Below are 18,047 nucleotides of genomic sequence, written 5' to 3' on the forward strand. Positions count from 1 at the left end.
TAGACGAAGAGCGCCGTCCGGAAGGCTTTAATTCCCTGCGCCGGCCGGGCGGCGCGCCCATTACGTCCTGCCTTCTCTTAAGCCTTCCGCTCGGTCATTATTTACTGTTTCATTGAGCGTCGGAACCCCGATCCCTGTCAGGGCGCCTTTTACTATCAGATGTTTACTGGCAGACCGATCGGCTTGCCCTTTTCTCATGAGTCCGGTCGGCTCACCCTTCTTCGACGGACCACCTGGCCTTTTGACCTCCACGTGGCGTTGACCCCTCGTTAAGGGGTCCCGGGCTCTTACCACCGGATCACTTGCCTTCCCCTCGAGTCTAGTTGAAGGAGGCGAAGTCTGACTGACTGGACTGCCGATCTGACTGAGCAATGATCACTGCATTAGGCCGCTCGGCCAGGCATAGGGATACTCATCCGTTCGGCGGTATCTTGTCCGTGCCTTGTGTTCCCTTGGAATCCATGTCCGATGCTCTCCCCTACTACCCATCACGTACGCTACGCACGGTAAGGGGAGCTCATTAAATGCGGCCAGTATCCTGCTGACACGTGGCGATCGTGCGTTTGTCAGCGTATGGCGGTGGCGTCACTTCCGATGGGACAGCCGCCGTTTGAAATGAACGGATAGATGACGACCTCGATACCGGCGACCTGGATCGGACGACTGAAATTAATAGCGGCCGCCCTTATAAAGCTCCGACTTCCGCTTTCCGCCGCATTTCGGCCTCATCTCCTCCCGACGTTTCGCTGCTCATTTTTTCTCCGGCGACCTTGCGTTCCAGCTCTCCGGCGACCTTGCGTTCCGGCTCTCCGGCGACCCCACAGCTTCTTCCGATCATCTCCCTTGCCCGTAAGACTTCCTCTTCCTTGTTGCCTCTCCTTTCTTCTCTCTATTAGCTATTTCTTTTATCATCCCGCACTCTTTCCTAGTTTTATTTCTCCTTCCTTCCTTCACACGTCCATCCCTGGCCTTATACCATGACCAATACCTCACAGCCGACCGGCGGTGCTCCGGGTCTTTGGTATTCGACCATGGAAAGCCGGTTCGACGAGGAGGACGCCTTGCGCCTCACTCGCACCTATGATCTGCCGACCGACCACCAAATAGTGTTAGCCACACTGGCCGATCGGCCTCATGAACCGCCGTCCGGCACCGTTCTATTCTTCCGAGACCAATTTTTGGCCGGGCTACGCTTTCCACCCCACAAGTTCTTCTTACAAATCTGCAATTATTTTCGCATTCCGCTCGGCCAGGTAGTCCCTAACTCCATTAGGCTGTTGAGCGGAGTGATAGTCCTTTTTAAACTGAACAACATCCTCCTCGACCCTAAGATTTTTCACTACTTTTTTTATCCCAAGCAAGCCGAGTGGGGTACCTTTATTTTTCAATCTAGGATAGGTTTTGTCCTTTTTGATAATATGCCAAGCTCCAACAAACATTGGAAGGAGCACTTTTTCTATGTGCGTTTTCCCGAGCTGCCAACTAATCGTACAAAGTGGCAGACGGCGATGCCAGCGCAACCGGAGCTCGGCAAATTTAGAGGTGATGCGGCTTACCTTCATGCGGCCGAGCAGTTGGTGGGTCAGCGCTATCACATTGACAAGCTGCTCCTCCCAGGAGTAATGTATATATTCGGCCTGTCTTCCACCCCAGCCGATCTGCCTTGCAGCATGAGTAAGCGATTCTCATCCCTCCTTTTTCTTTTGTTCTAATTGATTTAATCTTTGTTTCTGCAGCTGAAGTTATGTGGCTGCGCTAAGGCGACGGAGAAGCTCAAATTGAGGCGGTGAAGAACAAGGAGGTCGCCGAGCGGGGCCTTGATCCAGCCGATCCGACCGGCGAATTAGGCGAGGGGACCCAGGATGCCCCTAAAGCCGTAGCAGCTACTACCTCTCACGACGAGGCAGCGGGCGGCACAGAACCTTCTACCCAAGCCGAGGTGGAGGGCCGTTCGGCCGATGATGTTCCGCTACTCACTCGGAAGCGCCGACGACCGGAATCTGCATCTGCCTCAATTCCACTTGATGAGCCATAGCCCGAGCGGGGCGCGGATGCTCCGGTGTTGTCCGGGACGGTTTCCCTAGAGAGTACCCCGACCCCACATGGCTCTCCGAGGGCAAGCTCTGAGGTGCCGCCGTCCAGCCCTTCAAAAACTCTGCGCCGTATCAGGCGTTTGGGCGAGCTTCCTTCCTCGTCCACCGGTGGGCCATCCGGTAAGGCCGATGCTTCTCAGGGCGAGCCGAGTGGCCCAAATTTAATTAAAACCGTCCTGCGCCTCCCCTCAGAGGAATACATGGCTGCTGCTGATCGGCCAGTGGTCCCCGAGCAGCAGATCACCTTGACGGGCCCTCTTGCAAAAGCTTGGGAGGACGCTCGGCGCCGAATAAAAGCGATGACCCCCGGGCAGCTCGGCGACAGCAACCTTCAACAGGCCACCGGGGTATGCTCTTTTTCTTTGTTCGTGTATTTGAATTAAGTTTTTAACCTGTTCACTTTTGCTCGTAGAACTGGGTGGAGCAAATTGTCGTTAGCAATCGGTTGGTCGAGTTGGAGGATGAATTGAAAAAACTCAAGGCCGCGGGAGACAGCCAACAGTCGACGGCTGCTCTGGAGAAGGCCAAAAAATTACTGGAAGCCGAACGGAAACGAGCTTCCGATCTAGCGAGCAAGGTCGTTCGGCTCGAAGCGATGGTCAAACAACGAGATAAGGAGATCAAGACGGCGACCACCCGGAAGCGCCAGGCCATCGATGACATGGACCGAATGAAGGTGGATATCAGAGGGCTGGAGCAACGCATCAAGGATCTGGATGCTCTTCTGGCCACCGAGAAGGAGAGCCGCTCGGCTGATTTGCTCAAATTCGAAGGGGATTTAAAGGATCTCCAGGCTGCTAATGATGCTGCCCAAGCCACGCTTAAAGAGTATCAGGACGGGGAGTCGGCTCGTTCTGACGAAGTGAGGAAGGCGTTTGTCCGCTCGGACGAATTCGGAGAGAAGTTCACCGACAAGATTTCCCTCACCTTCGAAGAAGCGATTAAGGCGGCGGTAGATTATTTGAATACTAAAGGCCACCTTCCCGCCGAGCTGACCATCCCCCCAGAGGATCTGGCTAATGTGATGGGCGTCATTCCTGATGCCCTTTTTGATTTTGACGCATGAGGAGTGTATTTTATTCACCTTTTTGTATCTTCGCCGTTCGGCAAGACTGATTTTCGCTGTAACTTCTTTTGTTTGCCTAGTATTTGGCGTAAATAGACCATCTTTCTGTTCTTGTCACCTTTGTTTTGGGAAGAAAATTTTCTTTCGTCTTGTGTGAAGTGTTCTTTAAAACTCCTCCGCTCGGCTTCACGCTCTAACATGAACCCAAACCGCCTGCCTTTAATAACGTCTTTCGCCACGCAATTAAGCAGCCGCTCGGCGCGCGAACGTCACTCGTTCACTTGCTCGCATTTTTAATTCCGATTAACCATCTTTTGCTTCGCGCCTTACCTCAAAGGGGTTTTTGCTAGATTTTCGCAATGCGAGCCGCTCGGACGTTTATAGACGCCGGCTCGTCTCTCGATATTTAACGTCGGAGCTCGACGGTCTTCCGCTCGGACGTTTATAGACGCCGGCTCGTCTCCCGATATTTAACGTCGGAGCTCGACGGTCTTCCGCTCGGACGTTTATAGACGCCGGCTCGTCTCTCGATATTTAACGTCGGAGCTCGACGGTCTTCCGCTCGGACGTTTATAGACGTCGGCTCGTCTCTCGATATTTAACGTCGGAGCTCGACGGTCTTCCGCTCGGACGTTTATAGACGCCGGCTCGTCTCTCGATATTTAACGTCGGAGCTCGACGGTCTTCCGCCGAAGGACGCCGGCCCGTCTCTCGATATTTAACGCCTGAGCTCGAGGGTCTTCCGCTCGGAGTTTATAGACGGCTCGTCTCTCGATATGTAACGCCGGAGCTCGACGGTCTTCCGCTTCGGAAGTTTATAGACGCCGCCTCGTCTCGAATTTTTCGCGTCGGAGCTCGACGGTCTTCCGCTCGGAAGTTTATAGACGCCTGCTCGTCTCGATATTTAACGTCGGACTCGACGGTCTTCCGCTCGGACGTTTATAGACGCGGCTCGTCTCTCGATATTTAACGCCGGAGCTCGACGGTCTCCGCCCGGAAGTTTATAGACGCCGGCTGGTCTCGATATTTAACGCCGGAGCTCGACGGTCTTCCGCCGGACGTTTATAGCCGGCTCGTCTCTCGATATTTAACGCCGGAGCTCGACGGTCTTCCGCTTCGTGACGATAGACGCCGGCTCGTCTCTCGATATTTAACGTCGCAGCTCGACGGTCTTCCGCTCGGACGTTTATAGACGCCGGCTCGTCTCTCGATATTTAACGTCGGAGCTCGACGGTCTTCCGCTCGGACGTTTATAGACACCGGCTCGTCTCTCAATATTTAACGTCGGAGCTCGACGGTCTTCCGCTCGGAAGTTTATAGACGCCGGCTCGTCTCTCGATATTTAACGTCGGAGCTCGACGGCCTTTAAGGCTACTTTTAACACAGCCGGTCGGCGAAGATATTTGCCATCTTTATAATTTTGCTTCCTGCATTACAAGGACATAGGCGACCGAAATGTATATAAATTTACATTTAGCGCACCTTTCACCCAGCTCGGATAACGTACTCCCGGCCGAACGGCTCGGGGTCTTCGTCCTCAAGCGCTTGGCTCGGATACTATACCTTCGGCCGAACGGCTCGGGGCCTTCGTCCTCGAGCGCTTGGCTCGGATACTATACCTCCGGCCGAACGGCTCGGGGCCTTCGTCCTCGAGCGCTTGGCTCGGATGATATACACCCGGCCGAACGACACGAGCCTTCTTTCGGAAAATTACGATGAATTCTATGCCGAAAGAAACTATCTGAAAAACTAACCTGCCGATCAGCATAAGATCTAACGCAATTTCTCAACTCCCGGATACCCGTGGAGTGAGGTGGATACAATGTACTCGTCGAAATTTATCAAGGCCAGGAGGATGGCGAAACTTCCTGGTCGGTCCTCCATGGCCGCTCGGCCTACCAGAGGTGGAGGCGGCCTGCTGCTTTATCCTTTTACTTGAGCCTTCTGCTCCCATTGCTCCACGAGCCTTCGTCATCGAGCGCCTAGCTCGGATACTATACCTCCAGCCGAACGGCTCGAGGCCTTCTTCATCGAGCGCTTGGCTCAGATATTATACCTCCGGCCGAATGGCTCGGGGCCTTCGTCATCGAGCGCTTGGCTCAGATATTATACCTCCGGCCGAATGACTCGGGGCCTTCGGCCTCGAGCGCTTGGCTCGGATCTTATACACCATGAAGATAGGTCGCTCGGCCGATAATGTCAATTGCGCACATTATAACATTTTGCCTTCTGCATTTCAAATATACAACCAAACGGAAAATATACAGCACATATTCTATTGGTGCACCTCTCACCCTGCCCCGGATAGGTTGGAGATAATTTGCGCTTCATGGTGGATCCAAGTGCCAATCCATCTTCATCCGCTCGGCGGCTCGTCCACCCAACTTCCTCGTATGCGGTCGATTCATCGCCTGACATCAAACTCCCGCTCTTGAGGTTCCAGAAGGAGGGGCTTGCTATAAGTTGAATTCGGGAGATGAAGTATCTGCTTTTGAGGGAAATGGGACTGTGGCAGTCGGTTCTTCCGCTTGGGAGAAGCGTCCGCTCGGAGGGCCTTGCCTTTTTTGTTGTCCCGTATTGGTATTTCATCTGATGAAGATCCCCGATTGCGATTCACTGCTACAGCATCAGGAGACGTCCGGAATAGGGCCCGACGGAATAGAACGGTAGACGGTGGTGTTTCCGCTCGACCACCAGACGCTGACGTTGCTTGCTTCTCCGGCCGCTCGACTGTTGCTTTCTGTTTTTGCTCCACAAGCTTGGCGGCCCTTATCTCGATCAGAGCGTCGAGTTCCTCCGTCGAAAGCGTCACCGTGTGTTATCGTCCAGCCTCGTCCATTGTTTCCGTTTGGATGCAGGAGCGTTCCCACAGACGGCGCCAATTTGATCCTGTCCGAACGCTGACTCAACGGACGCTGGGCACGTGGCGCTCTCCTAGTCGATGACGTGGGCCTCCGGCTAGTCGTACGAAGCTCCGGCGAACCTGCACAGAAGTCGGGCCGGGAAGGGGTTCCCGGCGGCGACCCTCCGACGCTCAAGTCAGGCAAGCAGATGGTGGAAAAAGTTGCTCCAAAGGCCTTGAACGCGTACCTCCGGCGAAGTTTGCGGCTCTTTATATAGAGCGGTGAAAGAGCTTCTACACGCCCACCGAGGCGCGTACGTGTCCGCAGCCCATACCTCGGTATGTGTTTGTCAGAAAGCTTACCTGACGCCATACTGCAACAGTCCCATCACGCCTTCGATGGAACAACAGGACACCCCGTTGTCAGACTAGGAGTATGGCTTAGCCATACGACTTGACGGCTGTCAGTAGATGTTCCTGTCCCTATTTACCCACCGCCGGCCAGGACGTCCATCCGGCCGGCTAGACGAAGAGCGCCGTCCGGAAGGCTTTAATTCCCTGCGCAGGCCGGGCGGCGCGCCCATTACGTCCTGCCTTCTCCTAGGCCTTCCGCTCGGTCATTATTTACTGTTTCATTGAGCGTCGGAACCCCGATCCCTGTCAGGGCGCCTTTTACTATCAGATGTTTACTGGCAGACCGATCGGCTTGCCCTTTTCTCATGAGTCCGGTCGGCTCACCCTTCTTCGACGGACCACCTAGCCTTTTGACCTCCACGTGGCGTTGACCCCTCGTTAAGGGGTCCCGGGCTCTTACCACCGGATCATTCGTCACTTCCCCTAAGGGTTTCATCTGCTTCCAGACTAGATCTCCTTCTCCGAAGAATCGGGGGATCACCCTTCTATTATAATTTTGTCTCATCCTCTGTCTATAGGCTTCCAACCTGGCAGCTGTTTGTTCACGAATTTCGCTGATGAAATCTAGTTCGACCAGTCGTCGCTCTGTGTTCCCTTCATCATACATCATTCTTCTCACAGGCGGTATCCCGACCTCCAGGGGTACTACTGCTTCATTACCATACACTAAATGGAAGGGTGTCAGACCTGTACTTTCTCGGGGTGTCGTACGATAGGCCCATAAAATACTCGGCAGCTCGTCCACCCAACTGCCTCCCGTGTGATCTAGCTTGACTTTGAGCCCTCGCACTATTTCCCGATTGACTACCTCTGTCTGACCATTGCTTTGAGGATGAGCCACCGAAGTAAAGGCCTGAGTTACGCTGAACCCCTTGCACCAATTTTGTATTTTGCGTCCTTGAAATTGTCTACCATTGTCCGATACTAACTTATGAGGCAGGCCGAATCTGCAAAAGATATTCTTCCACAAGAACCGGATCACCACATCTTCAGTGATTCTGGCCAGGGCTTCCGCTTCCACCCACTTGGAGAAGTAATCTACTGCTACCAGCAAGAAACGTCTTTGCCCCGTAGCCATCGGGAAAGGTCCTACGATATCCATACCCCATTGGTCAAACGGGCAAGACACTATAGAAGTTCTCAGCAGCTCTGTGGGTCGGTGAGTCAGGTTCTGATACCTCTGGCATGACAAACAAGTATTCACCAGCTTCTGTGCGTCCTTCTGTAGGGTAGGCCAGAAATACCCGGCCAATAGTACTTTCCGGGCCAGCGTTCTTCCACCTGCGTGACTGCCACAACACCCCAAATGTATCTCCCGCAAGGCCTGATCTGCTTCTTCCGTATTCAAGCACTTGAGCAGAGGTCTGGAGAAAGACTTTTTGTACAATTGATCTCCGATCATAACATAAGAATGGGCCTGTCTCTTGAGCATACGCGCCTCTTCTAAGTTGGTGGGTACAATTCCTTGTTGGAGGAAGCTTATTATGGGCGCCCTCCAATCAATTACTTCTTCCAGATTATTTTGTAGATCTATCTGAGCTATAAGGAAGGTCTGTGCCATAGATCTGTCAAGCGCCCAAGTGGTCAGGGAGCTGGCCATTTTAGCTAGTTCATCCACTCTTTCATTTTCAGCCCTGGGAATCTTAGTGGCTATGACTTCTTTAAACTCTTCCCTCATCTTTTCATAGGCTTCCTTGTAAACTTGCATCTTTTCGTTGTTTACCTCAAACTGCCCGGTCACCTGTTGAGTTACTAGCTGGGAATCTTAATATATTATGACCCGGCTCGCCCCCACATGCCGAGCTGCTTGCAGACCTATTAATAGAGCTTCATATTATGCCTCATTATTGGTAGCTCTGAAATTTAGCCGTACAGCCAGCTGCATAATGTCTCCCTGCGAAGCTATTAGAAGTGCACCTACACCACTTCCATGATGGGTAGCCGACCCGTCTACATAAATTTTCCAGACCTTCTCCGAGTCTGCTTGATAAACCTCTGTCAAGAAATCCGCCAAAGCCTGTGCTTTGATCGCGGTTCGGGGCTGATACTGTATATCATATTCCCCTAGCTCGGTTGCCCATTTGATAAGCCGACCTGCCACCTCCACCTTGGTGAGAGCTCGACCCATTGTACTGTTTGTCAGGACGGTGATGGGATGCGCCAGAAAATACGGTCAGAGGCGCCGAGCCATGAGAACAAGTCCGTAAACCAACTTTTCCATGACCGTGTATCGAGACTCAGCCCCCTTCAATAGATGACTGAAAAAATACACTGGCCGTTGTACATTGTCCTGCTCTTTAACCAGCACGGCCCCCACGGCCTCGGGCGTGGCTGACAAGTAGACCCAAAGGGGCTCTCCCACAACAGGCTTAAACAGTGATGGCAAAGACTCCAGGTATTGCTTTAGCTCCTCAAAGGCCTGTGTGCATTCTTCCGTCCACTGAAACTTGGCTGCTTTCCTGAGCACTTTGAAGAAGGGTGCGACTCGATCTGCAGATCTGGAGATGAATCGGGACAGCGCTGTTATCCTACCAACTAGCTTCTGCGTTTCCTTCAGATTCTGAGGGATCTGCATGTCCCAAAGTGCTTGCACCTTCTCAGGATTGACTTTTATCCCTCGTTCAGTCACCAGATACCCCAGAAACTTCCCTCCTTTGGCCCCGAACAAGCATTTCAGAGGATTCAGCTTTACACCATATTGCCTTAGAGTCCCGCAGGTTTCCTCTACATTTCTTATGAGATTGGACACCAGGGGGGACTTGATTAGGATGTCATCAACATAGACTTCGACGTTCCGCCCAATCTGACTTCGAAAGATTTTGTCCATCATCCTTTGGTAGGTAGCCCCAGCATTCCTGAGTCCAAATGGAATGACCGTATAGCAGAAAGTACCGTCAGCCGTTATGAAGCTAACCTTCTCCTGATCCTCCTTAGCCAAGGGTATCTGATGATATCCTTGATAAGCGTCCATCATGCATATCCTCTCACAGCTAGCAGTTGAATCCACCACCTGATCGATCCGCGAGAGAGGATAACAGTCTTTGGGGGTGGCTTTGTTGAAGTCGCGAAAGTCTATGCACACCCTCCACTTGTTGTTAGGCTTCTTTACCAATACAACGTTAGAAAGCCAAGACGGGAACTGCACCTCTCGAACATGTCCTGCATTCCTGAGCTGATCCACTTTAGCTCGGATAATTTTATTCTGGTCGACAGAGAAGTTTCTCTTCTTTTGCTTGACTGGCTTGGCTTCGGGCATTAAATGCAGCTTGTGCTCGGCTACCTCTGGTTTGACTCCGAGCAGCTCTTCCGGTGACCAAGCAAAAACGTCCTTATTACGGCTCAGACACTGTATCAGCTTCGACCTAAGCTCCGACAGTAAGTCGCTGGCAATGCGAGTGATGCTCTCTGCTTTGTCAGGGTGCAACTGAATCTCTTCCCAAGGGATAGGCTCCTCGGCAATAGGCAGAGGCTCCTCTTGGATAACGTGTACACCACCATCCTGCGTCCTCCGGTTTTTACGCGCCTCCACCCGGACCATATCAATGTAGCAGCTGCGAGATACCTTCTGCTCTCCCTTAACTTCCCCGACCCGCTCGCCGACCGGGAACTTGATCTTCTGGTGAAAAGTGGAGACAGCAGCCCGGAACTCATGCAGAGCTGGCCTTCCCAGGATGACATTGTAGGAGGAAGGCGAATCCACCACTATAAAGGTGCTCCTCCGGGTGCGCACCAGTGGCTCAATGCCCATGGAGATAGCCAGCTTGATCTGACCTATGGGCTTGACTTCGTTGCCTGTGAACCCGTACAAAGAAGTGGTTACGGGTTGGAGCTCAGCGGCATCAATCTGCATCTCCTCGAACGCAGCTCTAAACAAAATGTTGACCAAGCTCCCGGTATCCACAAAGACCCGAGCCACTCGGCTATTAGCAATAACGGCCTTGATTATGAGAGCGTCGTCGTGGGGCAGTTCCAGACCTTCCAAGTCTTGGGGCCCAAAGCTAATAACAGGGACGGACGCCTGCTCGTGGCTGCATCCCACGGCTCCCACATATAACCGCCGACCATGTGACTTACGGGCTCGGCCTGAGTCCCCGTCAGTGGGCCCTCCTAAAATCATGCCTATTTCTCGCACAGCAGCGTTGCCCCGGTTTTCCAGCTCTCCGGCATCTCTTCGATCTTCCCCGGGACCGGCTTGGTTAGAAGGACCGGCTAGGTCGAGTCGGGTTTGACGAGCACGTCCAGCCGCGACCCGTTCTTCCTCCATTCTCTGTATTTGGGGCGCTAACTCCGGGGGGGGCCAGCTCGCCTGGAATCACGAGCGAATTGGAAGCAGTTACTGAGACCATGCGTCCTGGACCGATGATATGTGCAATATGGGGCTCCTCTTGGTCCAGGCCTGGGCGCGTGTACGGCAGCAACTCGTGGGGCTGGTCTGACTCCCTGAGCGGGTTGAGGGGCAGGCCTGGGTTGAACGCGCTGAAAGGGCTGAGCTGGTTGGGGTGCTCTCCTTTCAGGTCGGTTGCCAGGAGCCACCGTCTTTTCAGCCTTCCTCCTAGCGGCCTGAGCCTCCTCCACCTTGATGTAGAAAGAAACTTTCTCCACCATATCGTCAAAACTCCGGGCGGGATTTTTGATGAGGTCCCTGAAGAATTCCCCTTCTCGCAATCCATGGGAGAAGGCGCTCATCAATATTTCTAAGGTGGCGGAGGGGACGTCATTGGCCACCTGACTGAACCGGTTAATGTAGCTTCGCAGAGGCTCGGTCGGCTCCCGTTTAAGAGCGAAAAGGCAATGGTCGGTTTTTTGATACTTACGACTACTGGAGAAACGACGTAGGAAGGCCATTTTGAAATCCATGAAGCGGCTGATGGACTCTGGGGGCAATCCATCGAACCACTTCTGCGCCGACCTTGATAGGGTATGTAGGAAGACTCGGCATTTGACGGCATTGCTGTATTGATACAACATAGCCGCGTTCTTGAACTTCCGCAGATGCTCTTCTGGGTCCTTGCTCCCATCATATTCTCTGATGTTTGGGGCTCGATAACCCCTTGGCAGGCTTTCTCTCAAGATCTGAGCCGAGAAGGGTACCTTATCATCCGGATCTTCAGGCAGATCTCTGGCAAAGATTATGGCCTTCCCCTTTCCTGAATCCCGGGGTGGATGTAAAGAGCTCTCCGCCACCGACGCCGGCGGCTCTTCTTTCTTCGGACTATGCTCTCGAGGTCCAGATCGATGATAGTTGCAGCGAGGCTCTCGGAATGAAGTACGAGGGAGTTCTTCTGGTTGCTTTCTCTTTGAGCTCCTGTCGGAAACAGGAGCTGGTTCTTTGGACGCTTCAGGTGCTAGGCGAGGTCGTGAAACCGTGCCTTGTTTTTCAGAGGCGGCTCGCTTTCTGACCTCCTTGAAGAGCTCATACTCCCCCGCGGTCATGGTAACGTTAATCCTCTTGCTGGAGCTTCGACCAGAGTTCTCCATCTTCACGCTTCGGATCAGGCTGTTGTGTTTCCCACAGACGGCGCCAAATTTGATCCTGTCCGAAAGCTGAGTCGGACGAAGGCTGGTCGCGACGGCTTGGTTGTTGACGGAAAGTTGTGGGTGATTCGGCTCCCACGGGCGGCTGACGACGCTGCAGGATCCTGCACACACTCAGACGATCCCCCTCCTCACGTTAGAGACCAGAACCCAGGGAAAAAGTCCCCGGATCAGGCCCTCCGACGCTCAAGTCAGGTCCTTTTTCCCCAGAAAAAGCAGAGAGCTCTCAAAAATGACTGAAGATGAAAAGTTGTGAAAAAAGTGACGAGAGAGCGTACCCGCGTACGAGGAATCCTCCTCTTTTATGCACCCGCCCCGCTTCTAGAACCTGCAACCCTGTCAGAAAACGTTAGACGCTGGGCTTTGTCGTATATCCCAGACACCTGTCGTGTTGCTATTGGTCGTGAAGGCATCTTCTTGTTTAGGAACCTCCGCCTTTACACGCTGGGCTTTGTCGTATATCCCGGACACCTGTCGTGCTGCTATTGGTCGTGAAGGCATCTTCTTGTTTAGGAACCTCCGCCTTTACACATGAGTTTTGTCTTGTAGTGAAGAACATCTGTCAGGCTGCTATTGGTTATGAGGGCATCTTTTCGTTTAGGAACCTCCGCCTTCGCACATCTCATTAGTATGTAATGATTACCCTTGACGGACAATTGTGATCTTCCGACTCCTGCACAGCTTAGCTCATCTTATTTATCGTGTCAGTGTCTACCTCACACCCCTCGACCAGATCCCGCCTCCGAGCGTTACTTGTCAGTCGGGCTAACCCTGAACAGCCCTGTAGATCACGGTCTGTACTCTGCACCCTGTATTTCCTGGTGCTCGACCATAAGCCTGTAGATCGGGCTGTCTTTACACAACTCTGCCTCTTCCGACCTGTGATTTGCGATTTGCACTTTCGGGCCTTCGAATCGCAGGCCTGTAGATCGAGCTGCATCTACCCAGCTCTACCGATCCCGATCCGTGAGTATTTGCTGGCCCTCGACCGTAGGCCTGTAGATCGGGCTGTCTTTACACAGCTCTGCCTCTTCCGACCTGTGATTTGTGACTTGCACTTCCGGGCCTTCGAATCGCAGGCCTGTAGATCGAGCTGCCTCTACCTAGCTCTTCCGATCCCAACCTGTGCCCGGTGTTCCGCCTGTCGTCTCCCTTTGTCTTTCAACTACTTTGCCCCCTTGATCGACAAGTTTGCCTGACCTCTGACTACCCCATATGCTTGCTTCTGACTGCCTAGTCAGCTTGACTATTGACTGCCGAGTCACCTTGACTATTGACTGCCCAGTCACCTTGACTATTGACCGCTACGTCCTCTTGACTTTTGACCGCTGTATGACCTTGACTCTTCTCACTCTTTCCTCTTGGGCCCCTCCATTGCTAACCGTATCACTAACCGTATCAGTTACTTAATAAATGATCTTGATTTTTAATAAAATAATAAGATTAAAAAAAACATGGGCTAAGATGACAAGATGCTCTAGTGGTTTATAAGCATCAACTATTAGATTCTAAATAGGCTTTTTACTAAAAGGAGTAGTCATGCTTCTTTATTTACTAAAAAAAAAATACTTTAGTTTTAAAACTACCAAAAAGAATATAAAAATAATGTTATTCCCTTCTTACCTCTCCCGTCAACCTCCTAAATCTCACGTTATTTTTAAATGCATGAGCTTGATATGAAAAATATCAAGCCCAGGTTGAGCCTGATATAGAAAATATCAGGCTCATGTTGGGCCTGATATTGGACCATATCAGGTCAGAGTAGACCTGATATGGAAAAATATTAGGTCTAACGATGAGCTTGATATGAGAACATATCAAGTCCTTTATAATCCTGAAGAGAAAGATGATGCATTAGAAAATGACGAGAGAGAGGATTTATGAGGTTGGCGGGAGGGGTAGGAAGAGAATAATATTATTTTTGATGTTCTTTTTGGTAGTTTTAAAATTAAGATGCTCTTTTAGGTAAATAAAAAAATATGATTACTTTTTTCGTAAAAAACCGTTCTAAATTACCGTATATTGTAAGTTATTTTTTCTAATAGGATGATAAATTTGAGGCGGTGATTGTTGGATGATGAGATATTTACATTTTCAAATTTATCTAATGAGAAATTTCTATGAGGTCTCTAAGAATAATTAATTCGAAGAACTAGAAATTTGATTATAAAATAAATTGAGAGAAAAAAATAAATAAATTAATCATACATATTCATAAAATATCTCTTTATTTCATTTTTAATTAAAAAAAATGTTTTGTTGACATTGTTTTGTTGTTTAATGTGATTTTTTAAAAAATAAATGCATGCATTCATTTTGATGGCAATTTAGTAGAGGAATTATCAATGGTCTAGCAATTTAGTGGATGAATTATCATGAAATGAATAGTCTTTGTTTTTTATCTGAGGTGTTCAAAATATTTTTAGCATATTCTAAGAATATTCGTAAGTGACCATTGATCATCATAGCTAAATAATTATCACAAATCTTGTCCTGAATAAACTATAATATAAATTTAATTGAGTTTTAAACCCTAATGCAACCCCGCCAATTGAGTTCCAAAACATATTATATAATTATGAAAGAGAAATATTGGTTTTAAATAATAATAACACATAATTAACAAACCATAGTTGAATTCAAAATAGACCATAAACTTACTCCTGATGCTCTTGCAATTTTTTTTCGTATTCGAGATTTTGAGTTGTTCACAATGTTAGTGCCATTGATTTCATGTTTGCAATGATTCGGTTAATATTTTGCTGTTTGTATTATGCTAGTGTAAATCATTTTTGCCCTTCTTTCATTGTTTGGAACTTTTGATTCAATTTTCGAATTATATGCTAATAAATTTGGTAAATTTTGTGTAGGTGTTGTATTTTCGAGAATTTGAGGTATAAATTCAAAAATTCCTAAATTTGGACACAAATTCTAATTTTTAAAAATTAGGATTGAAGATGAAAAATTAGGATGTGAATTAATTTCATTATGAATTATTGAGTTATATATTCATTTTTAATAACATGTAAGTATAATAAAAGAACATTTAAAATGTGTCCTAAATATTTATCTAGAGCTTAACAGAAAAAAAAAATGAAATATATGGAGCATACATTAACTCAAAGTCAAAGTGAGTGATATTAATAAATATTTTATTAGAAGTACAAATAGAAAGAGAATAATTAGGGGATAATTTAATGATTAAAAAATAAAGTCACTATGAAAAATAAAGAATTGACTAAGGTTACCAATTTAGTTGAGTCGAATGAGAATTTAGAAGATTCTCAATATGAAAAAGTAAATTCGACTCTGAATTTAAAAGACTCTAGAAATTGAAATAACATATGTTAAAAATCGAGAGATTACTTAGTACGTAGAAATGAGTTCAAAAAGAGTGAATGATTTTTTATTTTCTAAGGATAGTAATAACAGACATTTTGATTCATCACATTAAATACGGATAATGACAAACAAATAAGTATTAGATAAAAGATAGCTTGTATATTCTATTTCATTAGATAGAATATAAATGATGAGTAGAAGTCTTAAATATCATGAAACTAGTAGAGACTCTATGGATTACAAGATTACTTGGGTTTAATTAGAAAAGAGGCTCAAAGAATCAAACAATTGATTGTAGTACACAACTTCAAATCAACAAAAAGACAATATTTGAGGTAACTATTAATAAGAATAATCTTCATTGTGAAAACACTTATCAAAAATACTTTGGTCTTTCAAGGAGATGATGAGAAATTTTATATTGAGAACAATGAACTATTTTTGTAAGTGATAGAAATGGTTGTTGAGTTTGATCTAGTGATGGAGGAGTATGTTCAACGTTGTGAAGCAAGGGAATCTCAGTATACATATTTTAATACCAAAATTCAGAATGAATTGATAGAAATTTTCACAAACGAAGTGCAAAGGGCAATCATTGCAAAAGTTAAATATGTAAAATATTTTTTAGTAATACTTGATTGTACTCCGGATATGATTCATTAAAAACAAATGTCTCTAGTACTATGATGCTTGGATGATTCAACAGACACCAAAAGTAGAAAAATATTAGATTGAGTTTTCAAAGGTGGATGATACACCAGTCAGGTCTTGGATTATCAAGTGAACTTTTGAATGCGTTAACTAGAGTAGGTCTTGACATTGATGACAAAAGAGGGCAAGGGTACAACAACAAATCTAACATAAGTGGAAGACACAAAGGTGTACAAAAAGATTGTTTGAAATAAATCCTAGAGCTTTTTACACACCATGTAGTTGTTATAGTCTTAATTTGGCCTTACTTAATATGGTGGAATGTTATCCTAAAGCTAAGTCTTCCTTTGGAGTAGTGCAATGCATCTACACATTGTTTTCTTCCTCTACAAAGAGATGGAAATTTTTTAAAGATAATGTGTTTGGTTTGACCATTAAGTCATTGTCACATACCTATCGAGAAAGTCATGTTGAAAGTGTAAAAGCCATAAAAGAGCAAATTGTACATAAAAGAGATGTTTTACTTGACTTAGCGGAAGTTGCTGAAGATTTTAAAACAAAGAGTGATGCTAAGAACTTAGCACTATGTGATCTTGAGAGCTTTGAGTTCTTACTTGGAATGGTAATCTGGTATAATTTGTTACAAGTACTAAATATTGTAAGTAAGCTTATTGAATCTGAAGATATGGATATTAATATTGCGATCAACCTCTTACAAGGACTTGTTTAATTTCTTGATGAGCTTAGAGAAGAGGTGTTTGCTAATGCCATGAACGAAACTATACAAATGACAAATGAAATGGGGATTGAACCTAAATTTTAAGAAAAATCCATCATTCGAAGAAAGAAACAATTTGATGAAAGTGATAATGATGATGTAACATAATCAGCTGAAGAATCTTTTAGAGTTGAATATTTTTTATTTATAATTGATCAAGTTCGATCTTCTCTCAAGTTTTGAACAATCTAATCAATATCAAGAGATTTTTGGATTTTAATTGAATTTGGAGAAGTTAAAGCGTGAGCCTTTAACTAGCTTGATGAAGTCTTGTATGGAGCTTCACCAATTTTTGAGTTATGATGGACGTTCAAACATTAATAGTGATGAGTTGTATTCAGAGTTGATGGTTGTGAGATGCTATTTAACTAATGAAAAAAGAGTATATTTAACTAATGAAAAAAGAGTAATTGATATACTATAATATATGGCAAAATTGAATGGTTTATTTTCAAATATTTATATTATCTATAAGATTTTGATAACCATACTAATCACAGTCACATCTATAGAAAGAAGTTTCTCAAAGTTGAAGTTAATCGAAAATTATTTTTGATCAACAATATCACAAGATAGACTAAATGAGCTAGCAATGTTGGTCGATTGAGAAAGAAATAGTCCGATAATTGAATTATATATATTTGATAAAAAAAAAATTGTCTCTAAAAGAGGTAGACGAATAGTGTTTATGTAATTATTTTTAATATTTGTTAACTTTTTATTGATGTAATATAATATTTATGGTTTATTTATGTGACAAAAGGTGATTCGCTTGCCCCCAGCGTCTCCATCAACCTGTTCCTAGGTCAACACGGAGAAGATAAATCACGGATGACTACTAGCTATTAGTACAGGTGGCCAAGGCATAGGGAAAAACATGCTCGGACACCTCGTGTTTCGACTCTAAGACCTCATATGATAATACTCCATGCCTCAACCACTTTACCAGCATGAGAGGACGTATTTATGATTTACTTATATATTTAGTGTGTGTTATTTGCGAACTGAACTTTATAATTATTTACTGAAATAAAAGAGTTCACTTTTTATTATTCCCTTCAGACCCAATGGAACACAGGTATGACTGTGTATGTAATACTTGAATAATATTACAATTCAAATAGTAGGGCCAGTGTGTTTACATTTACTTGAGTTCGAATAAGTTACAATAGTCGGTCGGTCAGTCGTCGTGATAAGGTTGCATGGATCATCATGTGGATTTGATATCTGATGAGGGAACTATTACAGCCCCTCATACTTGCACTTTAATGTGCTCGTTCTCTGAGTCTCAAGGACATCTCTGATGCATCAGTGGCTTGAATTTCA

The sequence above is a fragment of the Zingiber officinale genome, chromosome 9A (genome assembly GCF_018446385.1).
Source record: "Zingiber officinale cultivar Zhangliang chromosome 9A, Zo_v1.1, whole genome shotgun sequence".
Classification (NCBI taxonomy): Eukaryota; Viridiplantae; Streptophyta; class Magnoliopsida; order Zingiberales; family Zingiberaceae; genus Zingiber; species Zingiber officinale.